The sequence below is a fragment of the Rhinolophus sinicus genome, chromosome 17, assembly GCF_057876585.1.
Source record: "Rhinolophus sinicus isolate RSI-liver-muscle chromosome 17, RSI-T2T, whole genome shotgun sequence".
Classification (NCBI taxonomy): domain Eukaryota; kingdom Metazoa; phylum Chordata; class Mammalia; order Chiroptera; family Rhinolophidae; genus Rhinolophus; species Rhinolophus sinicus.
The window spans coordinates 35,430,562-35,445,295 of NC_142517.1; the positions used below are offsets into that span (position 1 = coordinate 35,430,562).

The 14,734-nt window shown below is 37.3% G+C and overlaps 1 protein-coding gene across 3 annotated transcripts in view; it reads left to right on the forward strand.

Annotated features, from left to right (window-relative positions):
- LOC109449436 (multiple epidermal growth factor-like domains protein 6) overlaps positions 1–14,734 on the forward strand; it is a 717,515-nt gene that overhangs the window by 51,794 nt on the left and 650,987 nt on the right. The window lies entirely within an intron of this gene.

Consider the following 14,734-nt stretch of genomic DNA (forward strand, 5'->3'; position numbering starts at 1 on the left):
AGGTAAAGCTAGTTTGGGACACTATCTTTCCTTAACACTTTTGCTGTGACGTTCGACTATAGTCAAATTATATTTCCATGCTGCTTATGGAGGCGTTAGACTTTACCCCCACGAGCTTAGTGTTCCAGAAAGGAAGTTTAGGAAAGCAGATGTACAGTTTTTTTATATTTTTGTGTTTTTCAAGAATGAATACCAATAGGAAATGTTTATACTTCAAAGTAATCATTTATTTTAATAAAACGTAGCACCTTAACGGTATTTACTTAAAAATATAAATACTATAATTATTTTTTGTGGATTTTTGACACATTTTGGAGAAAAAACTTGAAATCAATCAATGCAGTGAATTAATTCTGAATGATAACCTTGCCAGGTAAGTTATTCTAGGTTGTAGCTTTCTTTCTTTCAACACTTTAAAGATGTCCTGCCATTCCTTTCGGGCCAGTAAAGCTGTTGCTTAATAATCACCTGATAACCTATTGGATTTCCCTTGTATGTAACTTGTTTTCTTCTTGCTGACTTTAAGATTGTCTCTTTATCTTTATCTTTTGCCATTTTAATTACAGTATGTCCTGGTGTGGCTCTCTTTGGGTTCATCTTGTTTGGAAATCTCTGTGCCTCCTGGACCCGGATGTCTGTTTTCTTTCCCAAGTTAGGAAAGTTTTTAGTCATTATTTTTTCAAATAAATTTTCTGCTCCTTTCTCTCTACTTCTTCTAGGTTCCCTATATATATGAATGTTTGTGTGCTTGGTGCTATCCCAGAAGTCTCTTAAACTATCCATATTTTTAAAATTCTGTTTTCTTTTCGCTGTTCTGATTGGTTGATTTCCATTAGTCTATCTTCCAGGTTGCTGATCTGTTCTTTTGTGTTAGCTGATTTGATGTTGATCCCTTCTAGAGTGTTTTTTATTTCAATTATTGTATTCTTCAGTTCTACTTAGTTCTTTATTGTACTTTGAATTCTTTGGTGAAGTTCTCCCTAAGTTCTTCTATTCCACTTTCAAGTTTGGTGAGCATCCTTATTATCATTTCTTTGAATTCTTTATCAGGCAAATTGCTTATCTCTATTTTATTAGTTTTGTGTGTGTATGTGATTTTTCTTGTCCCTTCATTTGAGAGATATTCTTCTATTATCTCATTTTGTTTGACTTTCTATGTTTGTTTATATAAGTTAGAAAAAATAGCTCTTTCTCCCAGTCTTGAAAAAATTGGCTTATGTGAAAACAGCCTCTGTGTAGGCTGTGCATGCCTAGTAGTTTTGGAAGGTGGGTTGGAGCTGAGCAGGTGCTTACAGCATCTGAGGCGCCAGCCTACTGGACTGGAGCAGCTCTAGGTTTGGAGGCCAGGTGTGTCTATTAATACTCTGTTGATCCCACTTGCTCCATTTGTTTGCAGCACAAACAAATGGAGCAAGACAAAATGGATTCTGGGCAATGTGGCCAGAAACAAACTGTGGTGACCTTGCTGGTAGACCAGACCACCTGGATAGAGCTCCACCTTGCTCTATCAAGACAGAGAGAAACATAAACAATGGCCTCACTGGCACTTTCTATCCTGGAGAATTCCTGCAGATCCTGGAGAACTACCACAGCTTCTCAGCCTTCTCTATACAGTCTCTCTTTTGTTTCTTGTGGACTAAGTAATCATGTGTAGAAGCAACCTCTCTGTAGACTCTGTGTGCGGGTAGTTTGGCAGGCCAACTGAAACCAGGTGTGTGCTTACTGCACTTGGGCACTGGTCTGCAGGGCTGGAGCAGCTAAATAGGGAGGCCAGGTGCCTGTGGTAACCCCCTATTGATCCTACTTGCTCCCTTTGTTGGCGCTGAAGTGGACTCCAAGCATTGTAGCCTTATTTACAATATACAAGATATGGAAGCAACCTAGGTGTCCAGCAATAGATGAATGGATAAAGAAAATGTTATATATATATATATATATATATATATATATATATATATATATATATATATATATATAATATTACTCAGCAGTAAAAAAGAGTGAAACCTTGCCATTTGTGAAAACGTGGATGGACCTAGAGGGTATTATGCTAGGTGAAATAAGTCAGATAGAAAAAGACAAATACTATATGATTTAACTTCTATGTGTTATCTAAAAAACAAAACAAAACAAAAACAAATAAACAAAGAAAACAAAACAGAAACAGACCTATAGATACAGAGAGGAAGCTGATGGTAGCCAAAGGAGCGGGGGTTGGGGTAGAAGGAAAAATTTAAAAACAGAACTAAAGTGTTAACAAACAGAACAGAGTCATTGAAGAAAATAAAAGACCCACATACTTAGCTTGTAAGCTACATAAAAACAGGCTGTGAACTCGATTTGGCCGATGGGCAGGAATTTACCTACCTCTGGACTAGACTGTTATCATTTTGAAGGAAGGAATACCTGTGAAATGTAAAACATAATTCCCAGATAGTGCAGAGCACACAGAAGACAATACGTAGATACTCACATTGCATCAAGTATGGATCTTTTGAAATAAACAGGAAGAAAAGAATTTTGCCAACTCACGTGTAGCAATAAAGCTATGTATACAAACACACAGATATTAAAACATGCTACCACATGGTAGTAATTTTAGCCTTACTCCTGAAAGAAATTATTCTTGGACTAAAATTAGACACTAACTGAAAAGCCTATATTAAGCAAAGGTCAGTATAAACTATTGCATTCTTACTAGAAAGGAAAAAAAAAATCTCAAATTGGTTGCACAAAGACTCTCTCTCTCTCCATATATATGTAAATTTTTCTACTGGGTCTCATTATTGCCTTTGGTGTCCTTTATCTTAAATCACTCAGCTTAAGGATTAAATCTTCAACATTTAAAAAAAAATGTGTGTATATGAAGCAAGTGTTTAAAGATGAGAGAGCTGAGGCACAGAATAGTTAAGAAATTTCCTAAAGTCACGCAGCTGCCACATGCCAAGCCTGATTCAGACCCAGTCAGTAAGACTCTAGGACTCGTTCTTGTTAATACTGTGCTATTTTTAAATCATCACACCTTTTAATTTTCAGGCTAATAATACTCTTTCTCTCCAAGGGAAACTGTTTCCTCTATAAAGAGAGTGAGAGTTTAAAAATATTTCACCCACTTCAATAAATAAACTGTGATACATAAACATTCAAGTCTTAAAGTACAGGATATAATAGTCTCATCAGACTGGCAAAGTGAGTGCTACTGAAGACCCACTCAGGGGAACCACCTGGATTTTACATGCAGGCCCAAAATAGCCTTTTTGAAAAGAGGCTTTATATATATATATATATATATATATATATATATATATATATATATATATATATACATACATATACATATATATGTACATATTCCATATAAATGTATATGTAAGAAACTGGAGTAAAAATTCATTCTTCTACAGCAATGCTCACTTTACCAGGTTTTGCTATATATGTGAAGCATAATTAATAACAATTCAAATTGGTGCTAGTAAAATACCTCTTAGACAGAAATGTTTCAGCCCAATATACAAAGCTAAGCAAAGTTCATGTTACTTTCAAATACTAATTGTAGAATGTATTGCAGGCACCATTGTCTCTTTTGGAAAAAGGATGTTGATCAAAGGTCTATTTCAGAATGCTAAATATAGGAGTTGGCAGGTTCAGTAATTTTCTTTTCATCAAACATACCTGGAAAACGATATTACAAAGAAATGAGACCCTGCGATGATAATGGTTTCTTCTTTCCCAGTAGTTAATAGATATTTTAATTTTATAATTTACCATTGCCATTGATGAGTTTTAAAGAAAATGCAGTGGTGTAGGCTGACCTCATGAAAGTGAAACAAAATTAGACAGAAATGCCACTTTTTGATGAGGCAGTTTTTCAGTGTTCTTTCTTCTCGTATTTCAAATTAGTTCCTATAACTTCAATCACTTCTATCCCAAATAAGAAATAAAAATATCTTTAACTTATACTGCATCATATAATTTATGAAGTATTTTTACATATATGAACTAAGTTTATCGATGCAATGCTGATAGGTGTTTTTACTCCTTTTTATGGATGAGGACATTGAGAAAGATTAGATGATCTTGCTAAGATAATTTTCTTCCTATTCTCTCTTTTTTTTTTTTTTTTGAAATGAATGATTTTATTACCCACAATCTCATAAGAAGAAATTGTAGAAAAATGAGACTATTATGAGTATTCCATAATTCTTCCTGGTTAACTTGGTAAGGACACTTAACTCTGGGGAGATAAGAGAAAGAACTATTGCTGTTTGTCTTTTAACTTATTTTTCTTAATTATATTAGTCACCATCTATTGAGTTCTCAAAAAAACATTTAATAGACATTAGCATGTTTAATCACCACAATACCTGAAGTGGTGGACACATATTATAGATGTGAAAACTGAGGCTTAAAGATATTAATTTACTCAAGATTAATAGGGCTGATAATGAAATCCACCTTGGATGGTTGTGGAAATTACGTGAGCTCATGTGTGTAAAGCATGGTGTTTGTTAAACGAGAATTGCTCTATAAATATTGACTATTATATTTGGTCTTGGATGGTCAAGAAGAGTTGACTAAGGAGCTAGGATTAAGGCTGGTTCAAATGCATAAGCAAACATGAACAGATGGACACGATGCGATGGTTAGTTAGCAAATGGTACCTAACCAAAAATAGGTACACCCAACTCCCCATACCCGCTTAGACGTGATTTTGTTCTTGAGCTTTCCTTGAGTTCAATTGTGCAGCACACCATTCCTTACTTGGGGATTATATAATAATGACAAATAACTGTTCAATGCTTTTCTTACCTGTAGGATTTAGAAATTGATTTTAATATAAGAGTTATCACTAATAATGTTTTTTACCATCCATCAGACCATGGTTTGAGACAAGACTTTGTAGTCAATAAGTGTCTAAATATTCTCTATTCCAGAGATTCTCAGAATTTGGTGTGCATCAGAATCACTTGGGAGGTTCTGGTTAAGAATCCAGTTTCATGGGCCCCTCTTGAGAGACATAGATGCAGAACATTGAGGATGGAGATCAGGCACTTCCAGATGACCTGATACAAGTGGTTAGAGATGCCCATTTTGAGAAATTCTTTTCTATTACATTTTTCTAGTTTGGGGAGAAATGATTATTTATCTGGTCCAGACAGAATCATTCATATTTCCCCAACCTTGTTCTCCTTTCAGTAATCTCAGTTTATGAAAGTCTATGGTTTACTATAGATTTGCATGTGAAAGAACAACCTACCTACCAGGCATCTCCAGGAACCATGGCTCAACCTTGATTACTTAGAAACTTCCATTGGAATCTCAACGGAGACATGTTTTCTGCTTGTTCCCAGGGTCAAAGTATCCTACAGATACATAATTCTAAATCACTCTTTTCTGAGACATTTTGCAACTGTTATTTTTAAAAATGCGATAGGAAAACTTAGACCTCTTTTGGTTTTCTTGCTTTATTTTTCCAGCAAGGCCTCAGTAATTCTTGTTCTGAATTAAGATAAAATAACAGATGGGTCATGTATGTGATAAGATGTAATTAGGAGATGCTAATTAAGTACTTTAACATGATTTGATGAAAACACCTTGTGTGCACTGCCAGCTCTCAACAACACAGCCACAGCCAAGGGTGCAGCTGGAGGTTAATGTTGGCGGATGACGGGCTTGGCTTCCCTGACTCGAACTGCTTTTTGGTGATGAATCCTTAGGATCTTGAATTTCATTTCTTGCCTCAAGCAAGTGCAAGAACAAAGCATCTTCCTATCCCTTAATCAAAAGTCATAATGCCATGACCCTTCCCCAGGACTCCCCAGAGTGTTTTAGAGGTACACTGGGTTTAGAGGTACATTGTGCATTGAACCATGAATTAAAAGCAGATGACATGCTTTTACTTAGAGTTCAATTACTATGAACAGTCACATATGAACTGTGGAACAGTCACTTCACCTTTTTGAGCTTTGATCCCACCTTTATAAAACACAAGTTGTTGTGGGAATTGATGGGATAATATTTAACACACATGCAAAACATTTAGCATTTGATAGATAATGAATGCTAGTTATTATTATTACCTTCGATTGCATTTGCTGAACCCAGCTGAGAAGCCAGAACAATTTCTATGATAAAGGATCAACAGCAAGTGAGATCTGAAAATATAATGAGTCTGGGACTTGTTCTTATAGGCTTCATATGATTCAATCGTTGAATATTCCATCCTGTGGAAAAAGTAAAAATGGAAGAAGGAAGGTGGTTGGAAAGCTGGCAGTATGTTGCTCGGCTAAACTAGGCTAGTAGCAAAAGCCAGCATTAGAGAGAATTCTTGGAGAAGCAGCCTATAATTAGCTGTGAGGGCAATGAATCCTTTCAAACATCTTCCTGCTATAGGGCTTTCATTGCATTCAGCATTTCCTTGCTATCATTTTCTCTTTTTGGGTTAGACATACATACACCGAATTACTTTGAGCATTTAGGCAAAGAGCATAAGCCCTTCTTTTGTTGACAAGTCAGGAGAACTGTTACCAAAGGTAATGCCAGGTTAATGAGTCTATCTAGGTAACTCATCAAAATCTTCCATTACTTTGTGTGGATTTGATCTGTATAGGTGGCACATCTGGGAGACAGTGACAGCTTTCTAAACACTCCCTTTTTAATAATGTTCTAGGGCCCAGAGAATTAATTATTTTGCCATCAATCATATGTGTCTTTCACACTTGTGTACTTTGCAATTCCAAAGGATGGGAGTTGGCAAACTTGTTAGTGCAAGTGAGTCTAGATACAATTAAAATTTCTAGAACAAATTCTTGTCTATGTTTAAAACAGATGCTGATCTTGAATATTTTTGTACTGATCTACTTGGGGACAGTAGGATAACTTGATTCAATAAATATTTCTGAAGGCTTACTTTGTACACTGCAGAATGTTGAATATAGCCAGCCACTAGGATTATTTTATTTTATTGTATTTTTTTGTACTTCAGACAACCAACTCAGGTGTACAAGAAACAAAGTAAATTTTCTTTCCTAGGAAGAAGCAGCAGATGGATCAAATTTTGAGGCTTTTTCCCCTCTCGCCCTGAATTTTTCCCCCCTGTCATCCAGAAAGGCATGCAGCTTGTTCTGCTTCATTCCTTTCAGGGAGGATTATGACAGTTTCCAAAGAAGAAGAAGTCACAGTAAAGTTTCCTGGATTTTGTTTCCAAAAGCTTAAGCCAAGGTTAACAAATCTGAACACTTGGAAGGGTCTGGCAGATACAGTGATGGGAGGCGTGCATTGGATGGGTCTGTGGTAAGCTGGAGGTCATGTGGTTTGGGGAAGGAAGGCGGCTGTTACACTGCCTCAGTGTTTGTTCTTTGGGACATGAGCCCAGAGAGCCCAGACTTCCAACTTTTTTAAAGGTAATCTGGAAATCCAACCTTTTAGTACAAAGAACTCCTGGCCCCAGACTACTTAGGAAGAGAGACTTAGACAGAGAGATAGGCTCCCCGATAATCATAATAATAAAAAAAGGATTTTCCTGGGTTCTGAAAGGAAGATAACTTTGCGGGCTCCAGAGAAGGCAAGATCTTACTCATATCCTTGTGGCAGCCCCTCTGTGGGCGGGGAGAGAGGCGTGGCTTCATGGTGCTCTGGAGCGGAGAGATCCCAGGCACTCGGATTTTTAGAAAGCCAATAAAAGGAACCTTGGTGTAGAATTCCATTTTCAGGGAAGATAAGAAACTTGGATATAAAAAATAAGTTTAAAATATTTAATGTGCTTGCATAAGATAATATATTGAGGCACCAATAGCAGAGTGGTTAAACAAAACCTGGTTTCAAACACTAAGTTCAAATCATGAATCTCAAATTTACTTGCTGTGCATCTTGAGGAAACTTACTAAACTCTCAGAGCATCAGTTTCTTTGGCTTTAAAATGGACATAGTACTGAATAATACTAAACCTACCTCACAGTATTATGAGAATTAAAGTGAATGATATGTGTATATGTGGCATGTTGAATAAGCAGGACTCATGAGATATAATCACAAAGCATCTTTATTTTAATCTCCCACTCTCTTTTTAAAACCGATTTAGTATGGGAGTCCTTTCGCTGCTGCTGGTTGAAACTGCAGGCTGATGGATTCATTCTCATGTAGATATTAAGTTTTTCAGATATTCAACGTTGCAAACACTACCTCGATGGTGAAAAATGGTCTGATCCAATAGAACAACACAAACTGCAAATTTGATTTAAACTTAGATCTTCTTTCTCCCATCTGGAAGTCGGGACGGGAGGAAAAGGAAAGTTCTCATTTGTTTGAACATGAAGTTCTCATCTTACTGCTGTAAGATGGCATTGTGACCTCTGGGCCTGGCAGGTGGTTAAAATGGACTGTCCCTTGGCCATTTTGTGTATGTTTCTGGGGCCTCCCCTGGGAATCTCCTACTGAGGCAGGCAGTGCATTGTTCCTTAGTAGGCCACTTCCCCCTCAGTCCATTTTCTTTTTCTTTTTTTCTTAGTGGTCCACAGTGGAGACTCTATTGCTTGCTCTCCTATTAATTCCCCAGACAGTTCTCTGGGGTAGGTTTTAAAACAGCTCCATGCTGGCCCATGGTAAGTGTTAAATAAATATCATTTTATTATTATTATTGTTATTATATTTGGAAATAACATTTGAGAGAGTATTGCACAAAAGACATATTTATCTAGTTCTTAATTAGTACTATAGCTACATTTAAGTGTTTTTTACTTAATAAAAATATTGACAATTTGGTTCTTGTCCCATGTACCTCTTGTAAGTCCCACACATGTGCATGGAAGACCTCCTGAAGGAGGCAATGTTTGAATTAGGCCTTTGACAGTGAGGAGGGTCTTTCCAGGAGCGGCCCACATCGCAAGGAGCGGGGACGGAGTGGGAAGCACAGCAAAGAAAATGTGTCTTGAGCTGACACCCATGGATGACAGTGTGTTACAACAGACTTCAATTATGGGTGATGACAAAAGCTAGTATTGATGGAGGGAGGGCTGACTGAGTGCTTCATTTGGACTAACTGATTTCTTCTTCTCAACCCTGTGAGGAGGAATTATTATTATCCCCATTTTGTGCATAAGGGAATTGAGACTTAGAAAGGTGAAGGCAGTTGCCTGAGATCTCCCAGCTGGTGAGCACAGGAGCGGGGACTGGATATAGGGTCTGACCCAGCAGCCCCGCGCCTCCCGGGGCCCATAGTTACTAGGGACTGTGGGAGGGCAGTCACAATATGCATCAGATCATAAAGATGGTTCAAGATGGTCTGCTTCAGAAAAGCTTTAATTATATACTTAAATCATGGAAAAACTTTCAGTTTTTATTATAGTCATCACTTTTATAATTTCCTGCCATTTCTTTCTTCCTTATGTCCTCTCTCTCTCCTTTTTTCTTTATCAAATATTTATTAATCCAAGAACTGTATCAGTCCTATGATATACAGAGGTGAACTGAAATATGTGTAGTCTCTGCCCTCACAGGAGTTATATGCTATTGGGGGGGATAGATATTCAAATAATTTCTAACAATAAAATCACAAGTAGGACCTTTACCCAAATGAGGGAAATTTGAGCTTAAGATGAAGGGCTTTGATTTAAAAGACCAGGGGAGAATTAGCAACCTAGAACTGAATTCTGAAAGATGAATAAGAGTTAACTAGATGGAGCAGGAAGGGAACAGTACCGAGAGAGCAGGAGTAGCATATGCAAAGGTCCTGTGGTAAGAAGAAGAATTGGCTGTAAAGAAAGCCTGAGTGGTTAGAGCTGAACACACCACCGGGGAATAGGGTACAAAGGTAGTGGACTGATTAAACAAAGTCTTGCAGTACATGTTAGAGTTTGATCTTTAGTCTCAAGGCAAGGGGTTTTGACAGAAGAATTTTAAACAGGGTGGCACTGTGATCAGCTTGTGTTTTGGACATACAGCCTGGCTGCACTATGGGAAGCAGATTGGAAGTGAGAGAAGTGGAAAGAGGTGGAAGAGTTAGGAGGTTGTTCAATCAAACAGGTGAGAGAGCAGTTGCTTGGACCAGGTGGTGGTAGTGACAAAGAGAAATGGGCAGAGTCAAGAGCTATTTAGGGGGTGAGAGCAATAGGTTTTGGGGATTGACTGATTATGGAGTGGTGAGAAATGGTAGGGGCATCAAGCTGACAATTTTTCTGACTTGGAAACTGGATGGTTTATCATCATTGGAAAAGGAAAGCTAGGAATAGGTTGTTATTGTTAGTTATTGTTTTCTTTTTCTTTTCTTTTTTTTTTTAAGGATTGATTTGAAAGTGACAGGGAAGGCCATGAATTTTGAATTAAAACAAACCTGGAGACCTCAAAGTTGGTTATGGAGTTTTAGCTTTGACTTTTCAATTTAGTTCCTGCCACACCTTACCTCTAATTCTCCTATTCGTGGCTTAGTTCTTATTCTGTGGGAAAATTTGCTCTTCACAGACTGGAAATCAGGTGTTACTGCCTAGCATCATTGGGGATGCCCTTGAGCCCTTCAGATTTGACTTCTCTCTCCTGCAGCTCCCAGAACCAGCCCAGATGCCCAGAGTAGACCTCAATGGGCTCAGGTGCTTGTGACCTTGGCTCAGACCATAGTGTGGGCCCCATCCTGACACTGATCAGAACTCTCTGGCTGCTGTGTCCTTGCTTCAGCTCTTGCTAATTTGACTTCATCACCACTGGTTTGCCTCCCACCCAGCACCCCCACATCCTTACCCGTCACTTCCAGCATGTCTTACAGCCAGTTCCACATTATCTATGGCTTGAGAAGATTAACAGTTTCTTCCTTCCTTCTTCTGGCCCTACCTTCTGTCTTTCCTCGGAAACATTACGTTAGATCCTTAAGTGAAGCTGCTAACCTTAAAATGATCCACCAGATGGCACTAAAACATTATATTCCAAGTGTTAATCCCTCACTACACCTTCAGGGAAGAGAACCCAAACCTTCCACTACTTTGAGAGGATAAGGAATAGTCCCAGGTGCAATTCAACAGAAATTCAAATGACCACTCCAACTTCCCAGAATATTTGATATTGAATTTTATCGATAGAGAGAGAGAAAGAGAGAGGGAGGGAGGGAGGGAGGGAGGGAGAGAGAGAGAGAGAGAGAGAGAGAGAGAGAGAGAGAGAGAGAGAGAGACTGACTTTTCTCAGGAAAAAAGAAATCATTTTTTTATTTTTCCTTTTCAGATTCTGGCAAAAGGATGTGATAGACATTATAAAATGAGGAACATGAATATTCCCAGGGACCCTGTCATTTTCACTCAGTATTTACTTCACTGTCCTTTTCTCAGGGCTAAAGCTCTGCTTGTTACAGAACCGCATGTTATCTAGAACTGAAATACAATAACTCCCTCTTATCAAAATAATAACTAAGAGACAGGAAAACAAATCTATGCATACAACATCCTAGCTAAACACAAGAGTAAAATTAATCATTTTTTACAATTTTGAAATGTAATTATCATTTTTTCTTCAATTTCAAATTTTAATTATTATTGATGGAGCAAAAATAGTATGGGTGACCATTTAAATTGTTAAAATAGTTAATGAAATTAACTGCAATATATCTTCTTGGTATTATGCTCTAACTGGAGAATAGACAGTATTTTCTAAATCAATACAATTAACAATTATGTGGCTGATGGTATAATTTAAGAAACTTTGAGGTTTTAATTTTTGCTAATATTTTAATGGCTTAAAAAATACCATACCTCTATACATCTTATAAATTAAAACTTTTTGTTGAGTTTTCAAGTGGCCATTTGACAAATTTTAGTAAAAAATTCATGTGAGGAAAAATCTATAAAAAGCTATTCTTTCAAATTTGGGTATCTGGGTTCTAAGTGATTGATTTTTCCAGGGTCACAGAAAATGGATAAATGGACAGTATTTACTTTTCTCTGAAGGGGGAAAATGATCTATGAGTAAAAATATAGCATGAAGTGAATTTTTAAAAATTGTCATGTTAAGAAATAATTTGATGGTAACTTAATTTTGTGTATACACCTTTATAATATTTTCAATATATACACTTATGTAAAATTTTGCCAGCAATTGTTGTATGCACATACACATACGTAAAGCTCATAAATATTCCTTGTTTTGCAAAGGTGTATGTGCATGATGGGGTAGGTGCTGTGTTTTTCCATTGCACAGAATGGACTGTTTTATGAATGTTTGGCTGCTTCCCTACCCTGAGGAGTCAACTGAATGTCCACGGTTCCCAAAGTGCTTTGGGATTACTTAGGCTAAAACATGCTATTTATTGTGAAGCCATCTAATTTTATTCCCAAGGGAATTTCATCATTTTTGTATTTTTGAAAACTGTCAATGTGTCTTTCTCAAAATGTAATTATCTGAAAGAAGCCAACCAACACAGAGTGGACCCCTTGTCCTCAAAGTCATTTTATTAAGAGTAAATTAGACTGGAAAAATGATAGTCTAAAATGCATTTTCAATAGATTGCTGTCTAAAATGCATTTTCAATAGATTGCTGTCAGGCTTGCTACCTGTCAAACACAGAGGCCTGAAGTTTCATAGTGACATATGGATTAGCCCAGTCTTCCCTGCAGTGTGAAAACAAAAGACAATTGGTGATGCATGGGGCAAACTCATCTTAAAACAGAGATATCAACAAAGGAATATGACAGCATGAAAAGACAGAGTGCAGTTTTCTGTCCACATTTGCAAAGAGATTCTGTCTGAATCCATAACTTCAATATACTGTGAGACAGAAAACGAGAAAATACACATTAACTGTAATTGTTCATTGGGTACTTCATTTTAGCAAATGCTGAATTTCAATCTCTAAAGTGAGGAACAAGTGGGAACAATGGATGAAATAGCTGCAGTTATAAAAAGTCATTAAGAAGAACCATGTGGAATTAGAATTATTTGATTTTAAAATATCATCCATAGTAGAGATTTTGAATGAATGTCAAATTTCTCATCCGCTAATCAATTGGAAAAAAAAAAAAAAGGCTGGAGTCACAAAAGAATCTCAAGAGCAAAACAAACTCTTCCCAGTTAGAGCTTTAAACTAGACTGCTGAGGTAATTTAGTTCAGGGTTTGTTTGGGGGAAAAAAGTGCATATCAAAAGTTAAAGAAAATCATACAGATCTGCTTAGGTCTGGTAAAATACAATATGGATTTTCTTTTAATGTCCCATGTGAACAATTACATAGAACACTTGTCTGACCAGTAACTTTCAATTAAATAGAAATTTAATTCCTTTAATAGCCATTTTAATCTATGTATCCCAAGGGACTCAAGAAACAAGTATTTATTGTAAAATATTGTAAGATAACAAATTGCAAGGAGGAAAGTGTTGGAAAATGGTGCATTGCATTATAGAAACTGCTGGGATTCTAAGCTTGGGATCGGATGCTATAAAACCAAAGTAAGATAGTTCTGTAGGAAGTAACCGTGCCCACCAGAGAACTATGCAGAGTTCAGTAGGAAAATCTCAGGAAAGGGCATTATTGGGTATCCTGAAGAAGTCTGTCTACAGGACAGGTTCAGTGATGACTACCATTTTGTCAGACTCACCTGTGTGATGGCTTCTTTCCCTGGTGATAGGGCTGCTTTACAAATTGGAATAGGCAGCTCCCTACACTTAAGGGGAGCTACAAGGCCCATTGAGGTGCCTACCAGAAACCTATGTTAAGTCTTCATGAGTATATTTTATAAGCAGGGGGACATACTTTCTAATTAACTTATTAGGGTGCTTTAGCACATACATGCCCTGCCTAGCAAAATTCAGGGTCTTGAAGGTTTAAAAAACAGAGCAAATGAGTTTTGAGGGTTGTCCTTGACTGACTCAGAAGGCACACATATGAGGCACTATATCAGAAGTCATGAACGTTTGGAGGGGCTGAGGATTTTAGCTATCAATATATAATTAGCCACATTTAGGGGCACCAGTGAGAGCATTTCCAAAGTTCCCAATTTTGACTTTAAGTAGAGCTCTGCCCAGAAAATTTAACTGATTGATATTTGCCCTAGTACTATATAAGGTTAAACATGCATAGAGAAATTACATATGAGTAAAATAAAAATGTTTGCTGGACATTTTACATCATTTTTTACACTTGCGTTTTTGTTTAATGTCTCTTTGTTTTCTCTCTTCATTATGTCTCTTGTTAATAAATCTCTCTTATTTTCCGACAAGCCCATAGGAATCAGCTTTGATTTTTCATTATTGGCCTATAAACTCATACCCCTGAAATCACCATGTGTGCTCTTCTGATCTAATTGCTGTTAATTTTCTTGCTATTATTGTTGTGGTGCCAGGGTGGTTGCACTATTATCTCAGTATTAACACACAGTGTCAGATAAGATTGTTTTCAACTGCACAAAACAGATCGTAGTCAATTATCCCAATAAGAGTTTATGTTTCTCTCAGAAAGTAGACCAGGGATGAGCTATCCAGGAGTGTTCCAGGGGCTCTTGGTGACATCAGAGTCTAGATGGGCTTTCTCTCTTTCTGCCCCTCCCTTTTTGGCATGTAACTTTTTCCCACATGTTCGCCTCATAGTTCCCAGATGTGTGATGTCTACCCTTCCCTGAGCGTCACAAGCGGAAGCAGAAGAAAGCCCCAGGGGGAAGGGGCGGTGTCCTTAACAGGAAAGCAACACCTTCCCAGGTATCAGGTTTGTGCAAAAGTAATTGTGATTAAAAAAAACAATTGCAAAAACCGCAATTACTTTTGCACCAATC